This window comes from Pinus tabuliformis, chromosome 4_1 (assembly GCF_031772625.1).
Source record: "Pinus tabuliformis cultivar Carrire ecotype Pingquan chromosome 4_1, CPIR1, whole genome shotgun sequence".
Taxonomy (NCBI): domain Eukaryota; kingdom Viridiplantae; phylum Streptophyta; class Pinopsida; order Pinales; family Pinaceae; genus Pinus; species Pinus tabuliformis.
The window spans coordinates 841981146-842007394 of record NC_142303.1 but is presented as its reverse complement, the minus strand read 5'-3'; the positions used below and the strand labels follow the sequence as shown (position 1 = coordinate 842007394).

The window sequence follows — 26249 nt, the reverse complement described above, 5'->3', positions numbered from 1 at the left end:
AGAAAAATAAATTTTGTGTCTTTTGGTCAAATCCCAAATTGCCAAGTTGGCCCTCAAAATGACAAGTCGACTCATAGCCTTTAAAGGCAACTTTTCAGACATGGAAACCACTATATATTAGCATTATTATTCCACCATTTGACACTCATTTGTATCATATGTTCAAAGGAGAAATTTCGAGCTATCTAAGGCATTATTCTTCAAAATAAAGCAAGTTTCCTAAGGCATATACTCCTGCGGTATCTGAGTTGTCTGTGGCACATATATTTTTGTGGTATCTGAGCTTTCTATGGCACCATACTTCTATGGAAAGCGAGCTATCTGAGACACTATTTCTTATGTCGTTATGCGAGTTTCTAAGACACCCGATCTCCATGGGACATGGCATCTAAGGACATGCATGTGGCATCTTGTGATTAGAGTTGTTAAATATCTTGTGGATTGAGTTGTGGCAGAGTTTAGGCTATTGGTGGAGGGATGACTTCACATTTGGCAAAATTAGTTGTCTACTAGTCAATTTGACTTGGATATCTCTATCTTTGACAATGACTCTATAAGAAAAGGATTACTGGGTTTTCCCCTCGTCGATTATGCCTTAGCTGCCAGTGTAATTTCTAGTGTCTCTTGTCTCTTGTGCATTGTGATCTTTATTTTCTTGTAATTAAATGGTTATATTAATAATTTCTTGATGAAAAATCAAGAAAAGCTAAAAATGAATAATATTATCTTCACAAGTAATTATCAAAATCAGGGATTCTAGCTTGTACTTGAATTTCAACATGGATGAGGTGTGAATAGTGAATAGAACAACTCCATTTCTAGACACGATGGCTTGCTTGTTGGGTAAGTAATGCTCATCGCACCAAAACATAAATTCAAGGTATGGGTAGGTTTGAGGGATAATTAACTAGGCTAAATAAGATTCCCAAACTAAGAAGATATCTTATTGGTCTTAGAACTGCTAAAAGGCCCACTCTCTAAGCTCGTACAAGTCAAATTCACAACCGGTTTCATGGGTATCATGGGTATCAGTGTCTCAATCAATTAATGGGAAGTTTTCAAAATTGACGTGTCTAAGAAGAGTCTAAAGAGTGAGGTTTACTCACTTTAAACTTCATCTTTGCTTCAAAGAAATTCAATAAAAAAATTGAATCTCACTTTAAACTTCATATTTGCTCTTCATATTTGCTTCAAAGAAATTCAATTAAAAAATTGGATTTTACCCGTGGGTCTGTTACGATTCACTGTGTAACTGTTGGAGGGCTCTAGAGACAAATCAACCAATTTTCTTCCACAAAATGAGATGAACACAGGTTCTTTTGCTCCTTTATGGTTATTCCAATTGTTTTTAGACACAAAACATCTAATTGGAATTAAAGCTTAACTCCTATTGACTTTATCTTTGTTAATGCCATTCTCACTTGTATGACACGTGGACCAACAGTCTTCTACCACCTGGATGTTGATTGGACTGCTTACTGGTCTACTTTTCTACCAATTCACCTCTATAGTGGACCAACAGTCTTCTACCACCTGGATGTTGATTGGACTGCTTACTGGTCTACTTTTCTACCAATTCACCTCTATGGTTGTTACTTGTGGCGCTCCGTTGTCCGACAGCAGTCCCATTGCTTACGTCATTAGAAGGTTTCGAGGTGGAGAGTGGGAGCTAGATGTTTTGGAAACTTGAAGGAGGCGTGTGGGGGGGGAATTGCGTAGCTTTTTGTGTGCGTGTGAGGGGGGGATTGCGTAGCTTTTTGTGTCATGTGTCCCGACGATATATCGCTCGATCACTAGTTTAGAACCCTCCCCTCCCCCCTCTGGTTAACCTTCGAAAACTCTGGGACCCCAACATGGTTTTTTTTAGCCGTTGATCCATAACGAACCAGCGATGCACCTTAGAACTTTTGCAATGGTTAACAACGGAGAGAAAGGGCGGGAAGTACCCATGTTTCATAAAACTTTATTTTTGAAGCGACGAGAACATATTGCAAACTTCTACATAATGCATTTTGTATTCTGAAATTTTAAAGTTACAACTCTTTCAAGTGTGTTTTTTTTCCCTCAGTTGAGAAGTAAATCTCTTTAAAATCTATAATGAGTTGCACACATCTTCATTATTGCATAATTCTTAAATGGGAGATTTTTTGCTCGATTATAACATGATTTCAATCATATTATTTATATATGAGATGTTAATAAAATAAATAAGAATTTTTTAAGGAAATTATGTTGTAATGTGGATATGATATTTATTAAAATAAGTGGAAAGGAAAGTTAATTATGTATAATTATGTACTTTTATTTTTAGGAATGATTAAAAATAATTTTAACACAAACATTATATCATTGAATAAATGAGTTAAATTTATAATACTATATAAAATTCATAATACTATATAAAAGAAAATTGAATCTTCTTTAAGATTAAGTAAAAAATTTAAGATAGAAAATAAAAATAAAAAATAACTGAAAATTTGATTGAATAGTAAGAAGCTAAAAAGTTGAGTGGAAAGAAAAAATACTAGGTTGAAGAATTCAACCCCACTTGTTATCTCCACCAAAAATAGTACATTGGAACTAGCATTCCGTGGAGGGAAAAAATTCTAATTGCTCAATTAAGAACTAACTTGCATAACTTCTATGTGAAACAAGACAATGGAAAAGACCTAAAGAAACTGGGAAGAAAGAGTGTGTAAATTTTGAAAGCCTAGGGCAGTGAAATTGGAAAAACATTTCATTTTGGATGTGATACTTTCAGAAATATCAAAAGCAATTCTGAGAATGTTCCTCCGCATTGTTTTTTAACAAAATCTTTTAATTATTATATAAAATCATTTCTTTATTGTTTTTTTAACAAAATATTTTAATTATTATATAAAATCATTTCTTAACAAAGTATTTTAGCTATTATATAAAATCAAAAATTATTTAACTGTTATATAAAATCAAAAAGTGTTAAACTGTCATCAAATTTAAATTGTTTATATATTTAAAGTTTTGTATTAATCGGCTTCCTGGAAGCCACAGTCCTCTCAAGAAAGAGATTTGGACATTGCAATCCAATGAACTTTCCATAGTGCAAGTCACCTATCCATATTGCACGTTAATTGACGAATATATGAGAATTGTCACTAATAGAATTAATAGAATAGTGCAAGTCACTTATCCATATTGCCCGTTAATTGACGAATATATGAGAATGGTCATTAATAGAATTAATAGAATATTTTTTAAAAGCTGATGTTTTCGTTGGGAAAATAATGGAAATTTTGTCACTATTTTTATAAAATTGGATGGAAATTTTGGGAAATCTTAGTATCACATATCAAGATTTTAAGTTTCAAATTTTCAAATGCCCCAAAAATTCCTAATGGTATTGAATCCATTTCCACCATTAAAAAATGACTCAAACACTCCTACAATCAGATTTTTTGAAAAAATACTCAAGAGATTTTGGCAATGACGACTCATCTTGATGAGAAAATGATCTTGACGAAAATGATCTTGACGAGAAAATGGCCTTGTTGACGAGAAATCAAAATGGCTGTCCAGGCATACTGGACATACCAAGTTCAACGGGTTGCAACTGCACCTGAGGTCAGTCCGATGTCCGAAAAATGGTATTATCGCATCCTACCATCCAATCCAATTTCCCGGCCGATACCCCGATGTCTATTGAGACCCGATACTTAACTATCGGAGTCTGTCAATTTTACGTGATGAAAGAGTTACCGATAAAACATTGTGAAAAGGGCGCGTCAGATTGAGATGAATCTTATCGGGTCGAAGTAATCTCGCCATTATACCCAGACGCCGATTAAAACAATAAAAAGGAAAGTATTCTTTATCGTTTGAAAGTTACAGAATGCATCACAAAGTACTTCGTGTAGCCGAAAGATGGCCAGAAATCGGATGATAGCGAGGTCCCAAGAGGCTATCAATGTTTTCTAAACTCAAAAGCTCTGACGCAAGTGTAGCAACCCAACCATTTCTTCTTTGAGTTTCTATATAATTTCTTGACTCTCTACAATTGAGAGTGAGAAAAGCACAGCGTTGATACCCTTCAGTAAAGAACATTGTTTGTATAGACATGATCCTGACACCTTCAGTAACTGGCGTAGTACTGATATGCCTCCGTGTATTTACGTGGAAACCAGACGAAACCGTCACATCATTTTGAACATGACCCATCTTAAGTATCTGCGTTCGTCTTGGACCTGTATTCAGAGAAGTGGTGGCCACAGAAGCAGCCGGAGTTGCAAGAAGACTATGATCTAAGAAGACTATGATCTTCAACACAGACATCAATATCATCACAAAAGTCCACTACAGAGCGTATAAAATTGCATGAAACATTATTCATTGATGCATCTCAGATGGATTTCTTGATGCCAATAGAAAACAATGATGACTTGCTCCAATCGACCAACGTACAAGCTTGCCTCAAACTTTTCTTCCTCCATTTGCTTATGTACTTCTCCTGCTGCATAGACAAAGAAATAAAATAATGTGATGGGAAACAATGGGAAGAAGTAAAGACAACAGAAAACCAGAAGCATGATTTGAAAACATTTTTATTTTGTTTTTGTGGATTAATCTACTCAGAAATTAGAAATAAAATTTGTTTCGCGTATCAATTCTCAATACACACTCGGAGAGGTGATGGAACAAATTCAAGGCACGTTTGAGGCTGTAAGGTCCAATGCCTGTACTTGCAGCCAACAGTTGCTTACTTCTGCCTGGGTAGAATATATATCATACATTATCCCAGGCATGTGTTTTTACTATGTAAAGGAAAACAAGGCTGAGGAGCTTTGATAGTGTTACTAAATGATGAACTTCAAATGGCCCAGAAAGACCTTGCAGGTAATGTTATTTACAATCCTACTACTCCATATCAATGTTCTACGAGTGTTTTATGTGCTACTTCAGCTACAGCACATTTGTAACTACATGAAAGTACAGCTTAAACAATGTAAATACCTCTTTTGCTCCCAACCTCAAATTTCCATAAAAATTTCAGGAAATGAAACTTCAAATTGTATGGCAAATAGCTACACAACCCTTATTTGCCCTAACCAGTGCTGGGACAAATCCTATTTATATTCCAAAGTCAAAATTTGCTAGTACTCATTGCATCCCTGCCATGAAGCTTAACGAAGCTCTGTTATCAATAACTTGGGAAAGGAAAATACACAACATATCCTATAATATCCAAGCAATTCATAAAAATTGAGAGAGAAAGAGAGTCCAAGCTTTGTTGCAAAATTAATAAAACGATAAAATGCCCACTTACAATCTCAGATAGACCTGAATTGTGGTCCCTTGAACAAGAAACCCTGAAACATCGTACATACAATTAATACACCCCTTATTACTAAATCACATTACTGCGACAAAGGGTGCACAATAATGGAGAGAGAAACACAGGCCCAACCAGGCCTATCACATCTCACCTCTTAAACAGTGAGGCATGTCCATAGACAGGTCACCTTCCTGCTGAAATCTGTTGAAACGGGGATGCCTTAAGACAACATATAAGTCACGCCATCTAAGAAAATATGAAATAATAGCAAACATTCTTTAATATGCTCCTGATGACCACTACTTACTAGAAATAAAGCGAAGTAACCTATTATTGCTGCAATATTAATTAGAAATTTCAAGCAAAGAATAGTGTAATGACGTTAAGAATGTCTAAAACTTAACAGAAACCAATGCTATAAAATCTAACAAGCAGTCATCTTCTCTTTCCTACAATAACCATTCTCTTACTCCATAAGAAATGACAACACGTCTCCACCAATAAAAGAAACAGCATTTAAAATAATATTAAATTGAGAGCTTTAAAGTACCATAAACAATTTCCAGAAGTTAATGCCTACATAACACAGTCAGAAGTGCTTGCAATACCAGTATATGCTATTTTCGTTAGGTATATCGCTTCCCATCTCCATCTCTATGCATCGAAGATAATCCTTATTGTCATTTCGAGTTACTACTTTCTCTCTCCATCTATGAATTGGAGACAGCCTTACTTCTATCCTAAGTCACCTGACTCGGGGATTCGGGACACGTAGGATTCGTGGTGTCGGAATCGGACACGCTGACCCCCGGAACAGGACACGTTAAGACACGTTATATATTATTTTATATATATATATATATATATATATATATATATATATATATATATATATTAAAAATTAAATATTATCATATTTCTTACACAAATTTAATTTTAATTAATGATACAAATTTATTGATTTCAAACATAGATCTTCATCTATAGTTATTAGCATGCATAGTACATACAAAATTCAAATACATGTCAATCTATTATCTATTTCTTATGCTTGGCCCTCTTGCCACCACGAGAAATGTCTAATTTTTTAGTCTTGTTGGAAAATCAGGATCTTTGTCATTAATATCACCCTCTAAGCATTAATATCCAAAGGTATCTTTGTCATTACCTCTGTATCTGTATAGGGATCTTTGTCATTAATATCACCCTTTAAGCATTAACATAAGATAGAACAAGCATAACATGTCAAGTCAAGATTTTGTTTGAGTGATGCGTACATTTTTAGGAGGGTCATGATACAGGAGTTCGACAACCAATGTCACTAACATCAAGGTACATAGAGGGATTGGTGCTCTTGATTAAATACGAGTTCCATACCCTAATACATGACAAAATTCAATGGAAACATTGCAATCCCCCCATCCTAAAATCCTGAAAAACTGATAAGTCTGCTGGATTTTGAATGAAATCTAAAATTCTACTTTCTCCATATGAAATCCAATGAGGCCGGAACCACTCTCAAACATCCTGAGTCATTTCATGGTAATGTTAAAAATTTAAGTAAAAGGATGAAAATGAAGATTAAGGAGAATGTCACGGATGAAAATGAAGATTAAGGAGAATGTCACTTTTACTTTAAGAATTTAACATTACCATGAATAGCATATCAATACTAGGGCCTAGACTTGATCATTAAGCTGCCAAAACGCTTGCCAAATGAAAATATGCATGGCTGTAATGACCAAACACGCCCTTTTCATACCCGCGCTGAGCTTAGCGAGTCCTGGAAATAGGACACGATTCCCAAAATCACGACACGCTTTTGAAAATCGTGACAAGACCTCGCATTCGACATGTCGGAAAAGGACACGACGTGTCATATGATTTGGACACGAAGCCGGACCGAATCGTGTCGGATTCGCTGGATTCGGGATTCGTAGGGGGTTTAGGACGAATCCGGTTACTTAGCTTCTATCTAGAGCTTACCACTCTCTCCATCTCTATAAGCACGGACTACTTGCAGTGACGATTTAAGAAAAAGTTGTTGGTTGTTTCACATAACTCCAACCTTAGAAATCACCAAACAGTTTAGATATCAAAGCATGCGACCTATTTATGACCACCCTACTCCACCCTACTCACTCTGCTAAATTCATGTTCAAACTAAATACGATGAATGTTAGAAATTGTAGCAAGAAAGGTTCAATTTCACTGGTGCCATAGTCAAATTGAGTAATTCAATTTTCCACATCAGCCAAATTATTTGAATTGCAGTTAGCTTGAGTGACATGGCCTTGTCACTTAGTTTGTTAAGTTATGGTATGTTCTATGCTTAGAACAGTTTACTTATCTTTCTTATTATTATCCTTGTCACTTAGTTTGTTAAGTTATGGTATGTTCTATGCTTAGAACAGTGTACTTATCTTTCTTATTATTATCCACAGATTAGCAATCACATGTACATAAAGTAAAGTGCAGATAAAACATTTAAACAATCGACAGAAAACAAGCCAAGACAAGAGACACAAGATGTGGCGGCTAGCCAAGGACAAACCCCAATATGGGGAAACCCTTTGATCAAATCTTCTTTTATCTTCAATAATTCAGCGGAGAGAAATAGTACAAAGATCTGATTTATATCAGCAGCAGCAAACAGCAAATCAGCCCTAAACCAGGGCAGCAAACCCTAAATCGAACTTGTCAAGTCTCCACCGGTGAGTCATTCACCGTGCACCAGTGCAAGATTTCGCCGCGCACCAGTGCAAGATTTCGCCGCGCACTAGTCTGGGATTTCGAATGACCTTTTTCGGCTCGGGTGAGAGAGAGAGAGATGAGATGATCAGTGTGCAAATGAGGAAAAGACCTCTTGTATTTATACACAAATGTTGATGATGAATAAATGCGTCTGTTGAGCTTCTGAGCCTACATGAGTTGCAGGTCGGCTTGATAATTATTCCATAATCAAAATAAATTCATATCTCCATAAATACTTATCGGAATCGGATGATCTTTAGATCAATCCTACACCTCTCGACGAGAGGAATCTAATAAAAATATTATCAGCCATGAATAAGATGACTCACATGAAGTTTGGCCCTAGTTGCCAATTTTAAAACTGCCTCTCAACTAGGGAGAACTCCATGTGCAATTCGTTTGTCGGTCACTACTATTCATCCATAAAATGCACTGCCCTATACAGCTTGACCCCTGCTCTGCTCTGCTCTATTCTGTTCTGCCTTGTTCTGATCTACTCTGCTCTACTCTGTTTTGCTCTGCTCTACTTTGTCCAAATTATGAAGAAGAAGAAATGATCAAGGATGTATCATACCATCCTCCACTGACTCAAAGTCAGTCTCAGAGTGTGTACCACTGGTCCCAGACCAGTCCTCAACCGACCCGAAGTTGGTGTCATAGTGGGTACAACTCCTACCACTGGTCCCAAACCAGTATCATCATCCACTGACTCAAAGTCAGTCTCAGAGTGTGTACCACTGGTCCCAGACCAATCCTCAACTGACCCAAAGTCAGTGTCATAGTGGGTACAACTCCTACCACTGGTCCCAGACCAGTATCATTGATCCCAGATCAATGAAGGTCATCCTAGCATAGGGAGTACAGTAGATACAGCGATGCGTCCATCGGTACTACTATGGTCCCTATCCTCATTTCCCTGCTCATTGATCAAATGAGAGGTACTTCCCATGAGTCCCAGACTACATGGGTAGGATGCCTCGACAGGAGAACTAATCAATCATGTCCTCACAGGAGAACTAATCATCCTGCTACACAATTGTCATGGATAACACATCATCCAGACCTCACAGGAGAACTAATCATCCTGCTACATAATTGTCATGGAGAACACATCATCCAAACCTCATAGGAGAACTAATCATCCTGCTACATAATCGTCATGGAGAACACATCATCCAGACCTCACAGGAGAACTAATCATCTTGCTACATAGTCGCCACGGGGTGTCACAGGGAAGGTTTTGATTCTTTTACCCTGTGGTCATATGTCGCTCCAAGAAGTACCCCGCACCCCCCCCCCCCCGAAGCTACAAGAGCTCCATACATCATACAGGACCCTCATCAGAGGGTTTCTAAACGACACCAAGTCGTTCTCGGAAAATCAAAAATTTGACCTTTCCTAAGGGCTTTGTTAGAATGTCGACAACCTATTCATCTATACCGATATGTTGGAGCCTTATAGCTCCCCGCTGCACCATATCTCGAATATAGTGGTACCTGATATCGATATGCTTGGAGCGATCGTGAAATGCGGGATTCTCTGACAAACGAATCCCACTCTGGTTGTCACATAGGATCACGGTGGTATCCAATGTAAATCCAAACAGCTCACTGAAGAGCTTTCGCAACCAGACTGCCTCACAGGAGGCCATGCTAGCAGCAATATACTCTGCCTCGGCGGTGCTCAAAGCCACCGACTTCTGCTTCCTGCTCATCCAGGATATCGAAGCAGATCCCAAGGAGAAACAGCACCCAAAAGTGCTCTTACGATCCACCACACTGCCTGCCCAATCAGCATCAGTGTATCCAACTAGTCTCACATCTCCGATAGTGTATCTTAACCCATATGTAATTGTGCTACGAAGATATCTTAATAGATTCTTGGCACCAATCCAATGTATGTGGTGAGGCCATATGTTGACTTAATGTGTTGACTGCAAGGCATATATCTGGACGGGAATTCACTAAGAACATTAATGCTCCGACGAGTTGCCGATACTTGGTAGCATTTCATAAAACAGGTCCAGCAGCACTACCGCTTAACTTCTTGAAGTCAAGCTCCATCGGGGTAGTTACAGGCTTGCAGTCTACCATACCAAATCTTTCCAATATCTTCACCACATATTTTCCTTGAGATAGGAAAATTTCCCTTGGCTTCTACCAGACTTCAAGTCCTAGGAAATAGTGCATCAGTCCTAGGTCCTTCATTTCAAATTCAGAAGCCAACTCCCTCTTACATTTGTGAATGAGAGGGTCTGCACCTGTTAGAAAGAGGTCATCCACATACAGCACCAGTATGAGAGGTTTGTCATCTTCAACCTTAAAGTAGAGGTTAGGATCAGCTTCACTCCTAGTGAATCCCAGCTTCATCAAGTAGCTATCGATCCTCTCATACCATGCTCGGGGTGCTTGCTTCAGCCCATAGAGAGCCTTCTTCAACCTGCATACATGAGATTTTCGATCATAAATCTCAAATCCTTCAGGTTGCTCCACGTAGACCTCTTCTTTGATCGAACCATGCAAGAATGCGGTCTTGACATCCATCTGATGTAGGTTCTATCCTTGTGAAGCCGCAAGGGCTATGATCGAGCAGATGGTGCTATATCTAGCAACAGGTGCAAATATATCGTCATAGTCTATACCTTCCTTCTGGGAGAAGCCGTGAGCAACAAAACGAGCCATATATTTTTCTGTACTTCCATTTGCTGCATGCTTTATCTTGTAAAGCCATTTAAAAGTGACAATTGTCTTGTCCTCAGGTCTGGGAACTACTTCCCAGACATCATTCTTCATAATAGACTCATATTCTTCAGTCATAGCATCCTTCCATACTTGATGCTTGACGGCATCTGAGAATGATGAAGGCTCATTTTGTATGATCGTGCTCATGATGGTCAGGTATCCCTGATACCTGTTGGGTTTCTTGCTTTCACAGAAGGTTCCTCGGGGTGCAGTGTGTCCTTCAGCATCATCGAGTAGCCCCCTAAGCCAAGAGGGCCTCTTCCTAGAAGAGGAAGGCTCAGGTGGATCAATAGGATCCATGGGTTCTTCCACATCAGGCATTGTTTCATCATCCTTTTCTTTCGATTCCCTGGTGTCGACTTCTTGAGAGCTCCTCAAAGTCGGAAGATTGTCCACCTTGCTAAGAGCCATATCTTCGTCAAAGGTGACATCATGACTAATCACGACTTCCCTTTGATCGGCTACATAGATTCTATAGCCCTTAGTATTTTCACCATAGCCCACAAAGATTCCTTTCTTTCCAGATGCACCTAATTTATTCCTTTTCTCTTTTGGCACATGAAAATATACAGGGCTTCCAAAAATTCTAAAATGGGATACGTCAAGTTTCTTACCGGTGAACATTTCTTCAGGAGTCTTGGAACCCAGTGCTTGATGAGGGCATTGGTATTGTACATATACGGCGGTGCTTGCAGCTTCGGCCCATAGAAACTTCAGAAGTCTTTGATCATGGAATATGGCACGGACAACGTCCACAATCGTACGGTTCTTCCTTTCCGCAACACCATTTTGTTCAGGAGTATATGGTGTCGTAGTCTCCCTCTTAATGCCAACATCTTGCCATCGATGAAAGCCACCTTGTAGCCTTTGTCTTCCATTGCCGAAATGGACACCAGGTTCTTTTTGAGGTCAGGGACATATAATACATCCTGTAAGTGGATCATATTACCTTGATTCAATTTAAGAGAGACATTGCCTACACCTTTCACAGGATATTTCATATTATCTCCAAGTACAATTTCCAAGTTAGTTTCTTTCTCTATCAGATTATGGAGAACTTCTTTGTAACCAGTGAAGTGCCTTGAGGCACCACTATCAATGAGCTAAATTCCCATTGAGTCCGAAGGAGCAGAGCTAGATAGAGCAACTGGTAGATAATATTCATCCTGCTTATTATCAACAGTGTTGGATTCATTCCTGGAATTTCTAGCCTTCTTGAATGGTTGTCCTCTTCCTTGATTTCTAGCACTCCTTATACCTTTGCTATTTGATTTGCCATTCCTTTGATTGTCTTGAGAGGGATTTTGATCATCATCCCAGTGTGAGTCCCTTCTATCAGGGCACTCCCTTACATAGTGACTTGCTTTATCACAAATGTAACATCGTCCTTTTCTTCCACCCTTAGGTCCAACCTTTCTTTTTGATTTAGTCCTGGAATTATTTCTTTTCTTAGCATGAGAAGAAAAGGCAACAGGAGGACCTTTAGGCATGGGCATTTCTTGCTCTTCTACCCTTGTTTCTTCTTGAATGCATCTAGCCATTAATTCCTCGAAACCAGGAATTACATTATTGTTCAGAAGAGTAGTCCTGAACACGTACCATTCGGATGGTAATCCTCCAAGAGTCGTGAGTGCCATTTCCCTATCAGTAATAATCTCCCCAATAGATAGGAGATCGTTCCCGATCTTGGTGATTCTTAAGAAGTATGTTTGCATACTCTCATCCTTACCCTTCTTGATTTCCTTCAACTTATTTCTAAGAAACAAAACTTGATTTGCATCATTAACTTTAAATAAACTCACCGGTCTATCGTAGATTTCCTTAGAGGTGTTCAGGTCGGAGATGTAGGCCACCAAGCGCTTGTCGATTGAGTCCCGGATGATCTTCTTTGTTTGACTTCACCGGTTTTCCATTTGTTCTTGGCAGCAGCAGGTGCATTTGATGGAGGCTCAACAATATTGCCTCTCACATGGTCCAACACTCCTTGATCTTCTAAAGATTAGATCGAGAGACATCTTCCATCCATGATAATCAAATTTCTCACAGAGCTTGTCTTCGGCAGGGAAAAGTGTTAAAGACCCCATAGTCCTTTTAGGATAGCCTTGCCAATCTTCTGTTCGATGATTGCTCTTGCTCTTGCTCAGGCTTTATCTTCACCTCAGCTCTGATACCCTGTTAAGTTATGGTATGTTCTATGCTTAGAGCAGTTTACTTATCTTTCTTATTATTATCCACAGATTAGCAATCACATGTACAAAAAGTGAAGTGCAAATAAAACATTTAAACGATCGACAGAAAACAAGCCAAGACAAGAGACACAAGATGTGGCGGCTAGCCAGGGACAAACCCCAATATGGGGAAACCCTTTGATCAAATCTTCTTTTATCTTCAATAATTCAGCAGAGAGAAATAGTACAAAGATCTGATTTAGATCAGCAGCAGCAAACCCCAAATCAGCCCTGAACTAGGGCAGCAAACCCTAGGTTGAACTTGTCAAGTCTCCACCGGTGAGTCGTTCACCATGCACTAGTCCAAGATTTCGCCGCGCACCAGAGCAATATTTTGCCGCACACCAGTTTCGGCTCGGGTGAGAGAGAGAGATGAGATGATCAGTGTGCAAATGAGGAAAAGACCTCCTGTATTTATACACAAATGTTGATGATGAATAGATGCCTCTGTTGGGCTTCTGAGCCTACATGAGTTGCAAGTCGACTTGATAATTATTCCATAATCAAACTAAATTCATATCTTCATAAATACTTATTGGAATCGGATGATCTTTAGATCAATCCTACACCTCTCGACGAGAGGAATCTAATAAAAATATTATCAGCCAAAATAAGATGACCCACATTGAGTTTGGCCCTAGTTGCCAATTTTAACATAGTTAGATCAGCAAAATTGAGTTTGTAAGCTTCGAGTAGAGTTCTGCATGTAGTGATTGCTAAAATTTAGCAATATAGTTCAGTTATTTTCAATTGAACTCAGTTAATTAAGCTCAAGTCATTAGTTGAGTCAGTTGAAAGTCAATTGAGTAGTAGAACTGTTGTTAACTCACTGATCTCTCAGTGAAACTAGTCAATCAACTAAAAATAGCCCAGGCATGCATGGAATTCGAATTGCCTAGCTGGAGTGGAGGTCAAGGCACATTGTAATCATCAATTATATACTGTTGAGTGTATAGGATTGGCAATTAAATAGGTGATCAATTCCTTGGGAATTGCACAAGGAAATAGGAAATTCCCCTATTATTTAGGAATTCAATTTCTCTTGAATTGTGCAAGGAAATAAGAGGAAGTTGGAGTCTTGAATTGGCTAAGTGGTGGGCAAAGCAGAACAGTCAAGAGAACAGGTTTACAGTAAAGAGTGTGCTTCAGAGTTGAAGCAAGACATTGTAATAGTTTTTCATTCTCATTTGATTTCCATGAAAAGTAACAGAGGAATTTTTCCCAGTTGGGTTCCCCGATAAAATCAATGTGTTCCTTGTGTTTTAATGGTTGCATGTCATTGCATGTGTTTCTAAATTGTGATTTCCATTCCGCATAATTGTAGAGGAAATTTGTAGACTCATGTTTTCAGTGCGAATTCATCAGTAGTAGCAAATTTCTATTAACTTCTACTTGGTATCAGAACAGAAATCACATTAGAAACCAATCAATAGATCTTCTCCCTCAAAGAATTCAATTTGTAGATTCAATGCAGTAGTTTTCTTCCGTGCAAGAAAATATCTTTCAACGGATTGAGATTGGAGTATGCCCTGGAGGGAACTTTGAATTTCATAGCTTGGAAGGACAGGATGGAAGTTGTCCTCGATGATAATGGAGTGTTGAATGGAGTGTTGGACTACACCCAAAATGACATTCCAAAACCCGCAGCATCGGATGCACATCAATCAGCCCAATGGAAGAAGGATACCGCAAAAGCCATGAGGATCATCCTGGAGGGTGTGAGAGACCACAGTCTCGAATTTACATAGCAAAGAAACTCCATATGCTATGTGGAAGACCCTCACTGAGTTATTCGAAAATAGCAGTGATGCCAGGAAATTGGCATTGAGAGACAAGCTCAGAAACATCCGCATGCAGAAGAATGAAACCATTCCACATTACCTCTCCAGATTCACTCAATGTCGATATGAGAGTGGAGGAGTTGGAGAAAATGTACCATCTTTTGAGTTAGTGAGCCTAGTTCTCCTAGGCCTTCCAAAATCCTAGCATAGCTACCAGGACTCTATAAATGGAAGGGACAAATTATTAAATTGGGAGAGACTTTGGTTTGATTTGGTGCAGGAAGAAATATGAAGAAACAATAGAGGAATAAATATGAAGAAACAATAGAGATGGAGTAACATCCAAAGTTAAGAAGGAAGTAAATTTTGCCTTCGCGGGCAAGGGAAAGAAGGCCAAGAGAAAGAAGGCCCAAGGCAAGCCGGAGTCCAGCCAAAACAATGGCAAGAAGAAGGACCTCAGCAAGATAAAATGTTTTCACTGCCACGAATATGGGCACTATGCAACAAAGTGTTTGCACAAGAAGTCTAACAAGAAGCCTTCAGGAGGAGCAGGAGGTGAAGCATTTGCCTCAAAATTCGAATTAGACTTCACCCTAATTGCATGCATGGCCAACATTGTAATGGGGAGTGTGTGGTACCTAGATTTAGGTGCCTCGTTCCATATGACAGGATGCAAAGGATTCTTTAGTAGCCTAAAGGAGAAGTATCTACAAATGAACACAGAACTTGGAGCTGATGGGAGGTATAGTACCAAAGGAATTGGTATTGTCACCTTTGAGAGGGAGTCACACTCTCATCTTCATCTGAAAGATGTTATGTACGTCCCTGGTTGAAGAAGAATTTGATCTTTGTAGTTGTATTGGAGGATAAAGGCTATGACGTTGTTTTCAGTAAAGGAAAAGTCTTTCTGAAACATGTAGCTACCGGGGAAGTAAAACAAATTGGAGTTAGAGTGAAAAATATCTCTACAAACTTGAGGTGGAAGCTTGTGTTGCACTGAGTAGCAAGGTGGAAAATGTGCAGAGTCAAGATGTTGGAGAACTTTGGCACAAGCGCATAGGACATTTACACCATGGGGCCTTAAAAATAATGCAGCAGATTACCACCGGTCTCCTGAAATGCACCCTTGACCAACATGATGTCTGCAAGGGATGCACATTGGGGAATATGTCAAATCCACATTGCAGGGTCGAGATAGCAAAGTTGGAGTAATCTTGGAGCGAGACCACTCTGATGTATGTGCACCATTTTTTACAGCCTCTACAGCAAAACACATGTATTATGTGATTTTTGTTGATGACTTTTCTAGAAAATGTTGGATTTTTTCATGAGGAAAATGGATGAAGGTTTTCCAAATTTGTTAAATTCAAAGCATTGGTTGAAAATGAGGCTAGTCAGAAACTAAAAGCCCTAAGAAGTGACAATGGAGGAGAATTTGTTTCTAACACCTTCAAGGAATTTTGTGCCAAAGAGGGTATTAGAAGAGAACTGATAACACCTCATAACCCACAACAAAATGGGGTGGCTGAAAGGAAAAACATAAGCATAGTGGGAGCAGCAAGAGCCATGTTGCATGATCAAGGGTTGCCATTACATCTATGGGCAGAAGCATGCAACACCACAGTTTATTTGCAAAACCGAAGCCCTCACAGAATACTTGGCATGATCACACTCGAAGAAGCTTTCTCTGGGAGGAAGCCAGATGTATCTCATTTTCGAATTTTTGGAGCTACTGTGTATTGTCATGTCTCCAAGGATAGCAGGAAGAAATTGGAGCCTACAGTTGAGATGGGAGTCTTTGTAGGATACATAGAGACACCACATAATTACGGGTGTATTTTCCCTCACTCAAGATGACAGTGGTGAGAAGAGATGTCAAATTTAATGAGGAGAAGGCTATGACATGTTCTCTAGAGCAAGAGTTGAGTATCCCACTGGAGGAGCTTCTAGTTCCTAAGGAGGAGCCTCATGCAGAGCTTAAAGATGCTAAGGAGCAGCCACATGTGGAGGAGCAGACAAGAGGCAAAGTGGAGGCCCCCACTCAACCAGAATCTTCCGGAGAAGGAAAAAAGAGAACCAAAGATGCAGATGGGTTGGTGCAAGATGCTAGGGAGCATGTGGGAGCTCCTACATCATTATGCAAGGAGAGGAGGTCACCCAACAGGTATGCCAGTTACATGGCACTCATGACATAAGTCATTGATTCTAAGCCTTCTTCATTTAAGGAACCAGTTTCCCAACTAGTGTGGGTAGATTCCATGGTGGAGGAGTATGACTCCATGAAGAACAGTGTATGGGAAGTGGTGTCGAGACCAAAGAACAAGTCAGTGGTTGGTTCCATATGGATTTACAAAGTGAAGCATGCAATTGATAAGAGCATTGAGAAGTATAAGGCCAGATTTATGGTCAAAGGCTTCTCACAGGTAGAGGGAGTGGACTATGAAGAAACATTTGCCCCAGTGGGAAGATATTCCTCAATCAGGGGCATTCTAGCATTAGTTGCGCAGATGGGGTGGAAGATCCACCAGATGGATGTGAAGATCACCTTCCTTAATGTTGTTGTTGAGGAAGAAATTTACATAGATCATCCAGAGGGATTTGAGACTTATGACAGGGAGACGCATGTGTGTACACTGAGGAGAGCTCTGTATGGTCTCAAACAGGCACACCAAGCATGGTACACTTGGATTGACACATATCTCAGTGGATTGGGCTTTAACAAAAGTGAAGTAAATTCCAACCTTTATCACATTGAGGTAGATGGCAAGCTTCTTATCTTGGTATTGTATGTTGATGACTTGATACTTACAGGGGATGAGAATTTGATCCGCTCTTGCAAGGAAGACCTTGCAAGAGAATTTAAGATGAAGGACATGGGCTTGATGAATTACTTCCTTGGGCTGGAAGTATGGCAGGGTGATGGTGAGTTGTTTGTGAGTCAGGGAAGTATTCATCTAAAATACTTTAGAGATTTCACATAGAAAACTGCAAGCCTATGGACACGCTTCTAGCTACAAACTGGAGGAAGGAGCATGGTTCTTTGGGAGAGGCAGTAGATGCTACCATCTACAGACAGCTTGTGGGATCCTTGATGTATTTGGTGAACACAAGGTCTGACATATGCTATGTAGTTAATCAGTTGAGTCAAGCCATGGTGAAGCCTACCAAGCTATATTGGAAGGCAGCAAAGCATGTGTTAAGATACCTCAGAGGCACAACAAAGTATGGATTATGGTACAAGAGGACAGAGGGAGTGAAGCTCCAAGGCTTCACTGATGTAGATTGGGCAAGGAGTCCATCAGACAGGAAAAGTACTTTAGGTGTTATCTTTAGTGTTGGGTCTGCAACTATTTCCTGGTATAGCAGGAAGCATAGGTTAGTGGCACTCAGCTCAGCAAATACTGAATATATGGTTGCAAGTCAAGCAACATGTGAGGCCATATGGATGAGGAAAATACTTGTGGCCTTTTTAGTCAGGAGATGGATCCGACAATGATTTATTGTGATAATCAAAGTTGTATCAAACTCTCTGAGAATCCAGTATTTCATGACAGGTCCAAGCGTCACATATGGACAAAGAGTCACATGAAGAAGTTCAAAAGTCATGTAGAAGTCCAAAGGTCACTTTAGAAGTCTAAGAGTCAAGAGGAGAGTTCAAGAGTCATGGAGTTATGAAAGGTCATTCCTCTTGTTATAAAAGAGGCCTCATTACTCAAAGAAAGGACTTTTCCCCTTGGCTTTTCCACCTAGGCATTAGAGCGAAAGATTGTTCTTTTGGAGATCAAGTAGTGGCTTGAAGCTTCACTATTGGAGCTAGTGGTGTCTCATTGTATCAATGTATCTTGGAACTTTTGCATAATATTTGAAGCTCATTGAGCCAACATATTCTCATGCGTATATTGTGAATGTTTTAAGACTAATCTTTGGATGTTCGAGGTATATGTTGGCATTCATATGTACTAAATAAATTGAACTATTTCATTGCCTTTAGTGCTCATCTTATTGAATGTGGTGCACCTGCTTTAATGATCATTACATCTATGTGAACTATTTCTCTTGATGGTTAACAATCCTTTCATACATATGTGTATGTGTCTTTATTAGAATAGTACTATTACTTTTCTCCTAAAAACTCACTTTTGTTTCCTTCCAGTGAAAGAACCTTGATACATCTGCAATTGAACACTTCACAAGGCATACATACTTGCTCATTCAAAAGTGTGTTGCTCTCTCTTGTGCTAACTGTTGCAGCCAAGGAAAATCTTTAAGTATATGGCAATCGGGCTTGTTACCCACTGCCTGTGGGTAGTATGCATAGGAGAAATTTTTCTCCTAGATGGTCCTCAGTCAGCAACTAGCAGCCCCTTGCAGCCACCAGATAGCCCGATGTGCCACCATCTCCGCCACCTGAGCCATCCATGTGGTCCCTCGCCCATATGTTATGATCGTATGTTTGAAGGTGGGCCTCCAGACCCCAAAGGTATGACTTTTCATTGGTATAATTGAGTAATTTTGTTTACTTTTCATGGATACTTTTGGGCATGGATTGGTGGGGGGATTCGGCAGAAAGAGTGGGTTAGCTTTGTACTCTTGTCTCCTCTACCTGATTTGATGGTTAGCCTCGTATTCTAGTCCTATGGGATCTCCTTTACTGGTTATTGGCTTTAGGGCTGGCACTACACGGGAAATCCCAATTTTGGTTTCATGGTCTCGCTTTCCAATACCACATACATCACTCCCCTCCGCTCATTATAACCCCATTCATCATATTTCCCATCCAAGTCCACATGTGTCCACATGTCCACAAAGGGTTAGCCTCCCCCTCCCCTTATCCACACTTTGGGTCGGGCCTGGAACAATGCCCTGGAGGTTGATGCAACTAAAAAGAAAAGAAAAAGCATAATTTGGCCACTTACAACAAGAAATGTACCACAAAATGCAAAAGTTGGTCGGAACATACAAATTTAGCACGTGGGCAACAACCAAACATAAGCTCTACCCATGTCTATGGCCATCACCCTAGTTCCTATGGGCCCTAGATGAGCCCCCTCCACATTAAGGAACCCATGATTGTCCCCAACCACTGGTGAGCAATGAAAGGCCCCACCTTAAAAGGGGGTACCTACTGCTATATACCACACATCATGCTCTCATTCCCTGGAGCCCCGAGCAGTTATGAAGAAAAATCAATAAAATACAAAAGGCATATGAAGAAGGGTGGAAAAACAAAGGTCAGGGTAACTTATGTACCACAATTGCTCCTTCCTACACTCATATACCCAAGTGTGAGATTCCCATATTATAGCTACCCTTGTACCCTAGCATGTGGCTTGGAGTTTTTCCCTCCACCCCCACTCCATCTCATCATCACATCACATGCCACCTACCATTTGATGGACTACCATCATCACATCACATGCCACCTACCATTTGATGCCCCTTTAAAGGTTGAAACCACCTAATAGGATCCTTGGTTAACCCTCTTATTGAGCTTGGAGACATTTGTACATGCCAAAGCCCACTATGGAAGAGCATGCCACCATTAAAAGCCCATTGGAATCCATGATTTGTAAACCCTTTACTCGATTATTCTAATGATTTGTTGTAGTGGACGGCAAGGGGATGCATTGGATCTTATGCAGGATTGCAGGTGCGTCTCCATTTGGGAATTGGTCTCCTTATACGAGGTCCAAGCCCTCCAGAGGGCCACATGGGCATTTGTAGGGTGAGCGTTGAGAGCCATGGACCTCCATCATAGCAAAGAGTACTTCATGGATCCCCAATACCCTTCAAAGATTGCTCATGTTCCACCTTTTGGATGAGGATGATGCACCTGGATTCCCATGCCTAGCCGACTCTACACTTGCACCAAACACATGGCATAGGTTCCAGGGTCCAATTGAGGATGTGTCTCACTGCAGGTGACAAAGGGAGGGATTATGACATCATCCTAGCCCTTACAAATGGTTTACAGGCATTATCAATCCACTTAGAGACCCATGAGGATGTCCTTGTGCCCCCACACCTACACGGGAGCACCACGTGTGACTTACTTGGGAAACAAGGGGCCAACCCCTTGTCCATTATGTTTGGAGTCCATTCTCTCATCATGACACACTTTGGACTTCATCAGGCCTTCTCAATGGCCCAACGACTCATTATATTGATTATTCTACCCTCTTGAGAGGCTTGTTTTTATGTTATTGAGCTATCTTGGTGGGCTTGTCACCAAGTCATGTCATTATTGAGCATTATTTTATTATTTGGGGCTAAGTAAGACAAATTAGGCTATTTGAATCCCCTATTGGATTGTATAAATAGATGATAGGATGATTCATTTCTCTCATCATCACTTGGATTTGGGTTTAGTAGCTACCTGGAGAATTTTGCATTCCCTTTTGGAGGACGGGTTTGATTGTATAAATAGATGATAGGATGATTCATTTCTCTCATCATCACTTGGATTTGGGTTGAGTAGCTACTTGGAGAATTTTGCGTTCCCTTTTAGAGGACGAGTTTGATTGTTATAGATGATAGGATGATTCATTTCTCTCATCATCACTTGGATTTGGGTTTAGTAGCTACTTGGAGAATTTCGCATTCCCTTTTGGAGGACGAGTTTGGCTTCACGGATGAATTTTGATGTATGTATAGATTCTATCTTCTTGATCTTGGAGCTTCAATATTGGCATAATTTGATGATTGGATATACTCATTTGTACATGTCAGTGATCCTTTTAATGTTTATTCTTGTTATTTACTTCGTCACATGAAATGTTGTTAGAATTTTAGCTATATAAGTCTGAAATTTACTGCCTATTTATGTGAAATTGTGGAAAAATTGATCTTTTGTAAAGTTGCATCATTGCATGGGCCATGTATGAATGGATGAATGTTCCTAGAGATTATTGTTGTTGAATACATCTTGATAAGTCATCAATTATTGCATATCGAAGTATAAAGACCTTAAGTAGCTGCTCTCATGCCCTAATGCCATGCAAAGTTGCTTGAAGGCCTCCTTGATTGGGTAAATCTTTTCTAAACACCAAATTCTCTTTGACTCCATCTCTCCCAAAGGATAAGGCACTGATCCTTCCATAGGTTACCACTTTTAAAGAATATTTCTCTTGCTTCTCCTTCTCTTTCTAGGCCTAGCCTCCATAGGTCATCCAAGGCATCATTTTTCTCCCATTGTAGCCATCAAAAAAACTTTGATCTCTTGTCCATAACTGCACTAAACTTTTCTCTAGAGGCCCTCCAAATTTCATGAAATTCCAACAGTGGGATCTTGAGATATAGCAAGCCCTAGCTCAAGGATCATTTCTTGCCCTAGGTTTCCTTTGGCTAGTGTCCTCATTTGGATCATTGCATTCAATTCCTAAAAGAAGATTTGTCCTTTGATCCTCTTCTCTTCCATAATTAGGTCAAGCCCCTCCTTGACTGATCAACTCCACATCCTTGACCTAATTTTGGGTCCACTTGGTCCCGTGTGGTCCTGCAACCTTACAACTCTAATTCCACAAAGATCACATAAAGACCATTTCTTCATAAGGATTCTCGGGTCTAGGAACCCTCTTGACAAGACATATTCCCAAACCCTAGCCTCAAAGATCCTCTTAGCCCTTCCTAGAGAGCCTATCACCTTGCTTTTTGAGCAAGAAAGACATATAATTGAGTCTCTCTTGTGAATAGGCCTTGGGAATCACCCTTCATCTTTTCATTGACATATTCATTATTGTGATTCCACTTATATCGGGTCTCCTCCCATCAGTGAAAGTCCGTAAAGAGCAGGGAGCCTTAGCTGAGGTGATAGTGGGCTATTGCTCCATTGTTGCCCCTTGACCTAGTAGTTGCTCTATAGGATCCTCTCCTAGGACGCCTCATAGGACATCTGCTAGTTTGAGCGGTAACATTTTTGGCATGTTTCTAGGGAAACGAGACGTTTGTCTTGTTCCCTTGTGACATTATTGATATATCATTTAGCGACTCCATTAGAAGAACGAAGCCCTAGTTCTTCATTGAACTTCAAACTTAATATTTGTAGGGTGAAGCAAGCATCTATCAAGGCACTTTTTATTTCACCCTAACGACTCCATTTTATTCCTAATATGCAAAATCATGAAAAATGGCTTGTTGTCAAGAAGAGAGTACCCGTGGCTCTCCATTTGCAAAACTCAATGATCAAGAACTGCAAAAACTACAAGAAATTGTGGACCAATATGTTGAGTTTTGTGAAGATTTGTTGGAGAACATGGATAAGGAATTCATGCTTAGGTTTCATGGAGCAACACAAAAACAACTCTACATAACAATGTGTGCTTATGAGAAGGATCCTAGTCATCTCTTTGAACTTGCCAGCCAAACCTGTGCTTTTGATATTCTGACTGATCTTATCAATGAAAAATATTATAATCAATCACAAAGCCCCATAGAATGTAATCAATTCGGTGATCAGGGTGACCTTGAAGAAAATCCGAGTGTGGAGGACCATCATGGAAGTAGGGAATATATGGACAAATGGAATCAATCTAAAGAAGATCATGATGAGGACCTTCAGGATGCAAATTTAAGGACTGAGAAGGTGCATGGCATGAGTGAAAGCCCTATTAAAGCCCATGAGGATGAACACGATGAAGTGGGGACTTTCATTCAAGAAAGGGTGCTTGAGGATATGAATATTGTAGCTCCTTGTGAAGATGACATTTCTGATTTCTTATGCATTAATGAGGGAAAATGGGATATGCACAACATCGTTTTGGCTGCGAGCCTATTTATGATACTGACATGGAAAATGAGCCTGAAATTGACTCTCCTTTCCCCCAGGACATCACTCATAATGATATGACTACTCACACCATTGAAAAGAAGGATCATTGTTTTCCCATGAATGAAGAAGGTTTATTAGAAATAGCGGACCCTGTTTATGACATCAATGATGATACTAACAAATGCCTTGATTTCCCATGCCTTCTCTAAGATCCCAATAGCATAGCTACATTATCCATGAGCCCTCGCCTTGGCCATTCTCACATTATCACAATTATTGATGATCCCTTTTCCTCTCTTAGGTATGATGCTAAGGAAGAACTATCCATTAGATGTATCCCTCCTCCCCCCTCATACCCTCAGGATTGTAAATATGATTATCATGAGCAACCTGCTTGTTGTGTCTCCCCTTGTCATGGGTCTTTCTTTCCTCTCAATCATGACCCTATGGTGGTCATAAAGCATGATATTAATGATGGGGACCATAATGGGGATGATATGCTTGAGGTTGCTATCCATCGAAGGTTTATGAGCTTAATTGTTGATATCTCTATCTTTGGTTGGAAGAAAGGATCATGTGGAATAGATTGCATCCCTTGGCTCCCTCTCCCCCCATGGTACTACATGCGTGGTCATTTCATTTTCCTGCCTCCGCCATTGTGACCTTCCATGTTGTCATTCCTACTCCTGCTATGGATTTGTTGCATGAGTAAGCAGAAAGGCATTTGTTTCCATATTGATTGGATGATATGTTGGTTGCATTGGGTCTATGATTACACTTAGTGTTTGTGTGATGTAACATGCACGTTAAGGTAGGATGCATTGCATTTTGATTTTTCTCATTACAACTAACATCATATGACATTATCATGATAGATTAGTTGCATTTAGATTAAATTTTCATGGAAAAATATTTTACTTTCTTGTTGATATATATGGCGTAATACTAAGCATGGGTGATCATAAGACACCACAAAAACATGTTGCCCCGTGTGCTTGGCCTTTGATATGTGCAGGTAACAGGTTTGTGGTACCAAGAGATTGTTGGTGTTCTCGTGACCTCTCGTTTGAGCAACTTTGCACACATTTCCGAGAGCTCATGTCCCAGTTGGAGCCAGATGTCACCCACTACCTATGGGTAGTATGCATGGGAGAATTTTTTCTCCTGGACGGTCCTCAGCCAGCAGCCAACAACCCCTTGCAGCCACCAAATAGCTCGATGTGCCACCATCTCCGCCACCTGAGCCAACCATGTGGTCCCTCGCCCATCTATTATGATCGTATGTTTGAAGGTGGGCCTCCCAACCCCAAAGGTATGACTTTTCATTGGTATAGTTGAATAATTTTGTTTACTTTTCATGGATACTTTTGGACATGGATTGGTGGGGGGATTTAGCAAAAAGAGTGGGCTAGCTTTGTACTCTTGTCTCCTCTGCCCGATTTGATGGTTAGCCTTGTATTCAAGTCCTGCGGGATCTCCTTTACTAGCTATTGGCTTTAGGGCTGGCACTACACGGGAAATCCCGATTTTGGTTGCGTGGTCCCGCTTCCCGATACCATATATGTCACTCCCCTCCGCTCATTACAACTCCATTCATCATACCATCCGGATCCACAAAGGGTTAGCCTCCCCCTCTACTTGTCCACACTTTGGGTCAGGCCTAGAACATTGCCCCGGAGGTTGATGCAGCTAAAAAGAAAAGACAAGCATAATTTGGCCACTTACATCAAGAAATGTACCACAAAATGCAAAAGATGGTCGAGACATACAAATTTAGCACATGGGCAAAAGCCAAACATAAGCTCTACCCCTGTCTATGGCCATCACCCTAGTTCCTATGGGCCCTAGTTGAGCCCCCTCCACATTAAAGAACCCATGATTGTCCCAATCCCTAGTGGGCAAAGAAATGCCCCACCTTAAAAGGGGGTACCTACTGCAATATACCACACATCATGCTCTCATTCCCTAGAGCCTCAAGTAGTTCTGAATAAAAATCAATAAAAGGCAAAAGGCATATGAATAAGGGTGGAAAAGCAAACGTACGGGTAACTTATGTACCAAGATTGCTCCCTCCTACACTCATATACCCAAGTGTGGGCTTCCCATATTATAGCTATCCTTGTACCCTAGCATATGGCTTGGATTTTTTCACTCGACCCACACTCCATCTCATCATCACATCACATGCCACCTACCATTTGATGGACTACCATGGACATGCCACCCCCTTTAAAGGTTGAAACCACCTAATAGGGTCCTTGGTTAACCCTCTTATTGAGCTTGGAGACACTTGTACATGCCAAAGCCCATTATGGAAAGGCATGCCACCATGAAGTGTCCATTTGAATCCATGATTTGAAAACTCTTTTACTCAATTATTCTAATGATTTGTTGTAGTGGAGGGCAAGGGGACGCATTGGATGTTATGCAGGATCGCAAGTGGGTCTCCATTTGGGAATTGGTCTCCCTATATGGGGTCCAAGCCCCTAGTACCCTTCAGAGATTTCTCGTGTTCCACCTTTTGGATGAGGATGATGCACCTGGATTCCCATGCCCAGCCGGCTCCACACTTGGCAGAGGTTCCAGGGTCCAAATGAGGATGTGTCTCATTGCAGGAGACAATGGTAGGGCTTATGTCATCATCTTAGCCCTTACATATGGTTTACAGGC

The 26249-nt window shown here is 40.2% G+C and overlaps 1 long non-coding RNA gene across 6 annotated transcripts in view; it reads right to left on the bottom strand.

The window, feature by feature from the left end:
• Positions 1-3605: 3605 nt before the first annotated feature.
• The window catches only part of LOC149178840 (uncharacterized), a 51946-nt gene continuing 29302 nt past the window's right edge, over positions 3606-26249 (bottom strand). The window contains exons 2-4 of one of the 6 annotated variants that reach the window (XR_016258238.1): positions 5460-5554; positions 5300-5342; positions 3606-4486 (exon numbers count right to left, since the gene is read on the bottom strand). This is a non-coding gene — a long non-coding RNA (uncharacterized LOC149178840). Of the gene's footprint in view, positions 4487-5299; positions 5555-26249 lie in introns of all 6 variants that reach the window. The other 5 variants (XR_016258243.1, XR_016258241.1, XR_016258242.1 and 2 more) reach the window with 5 other exon arrangements.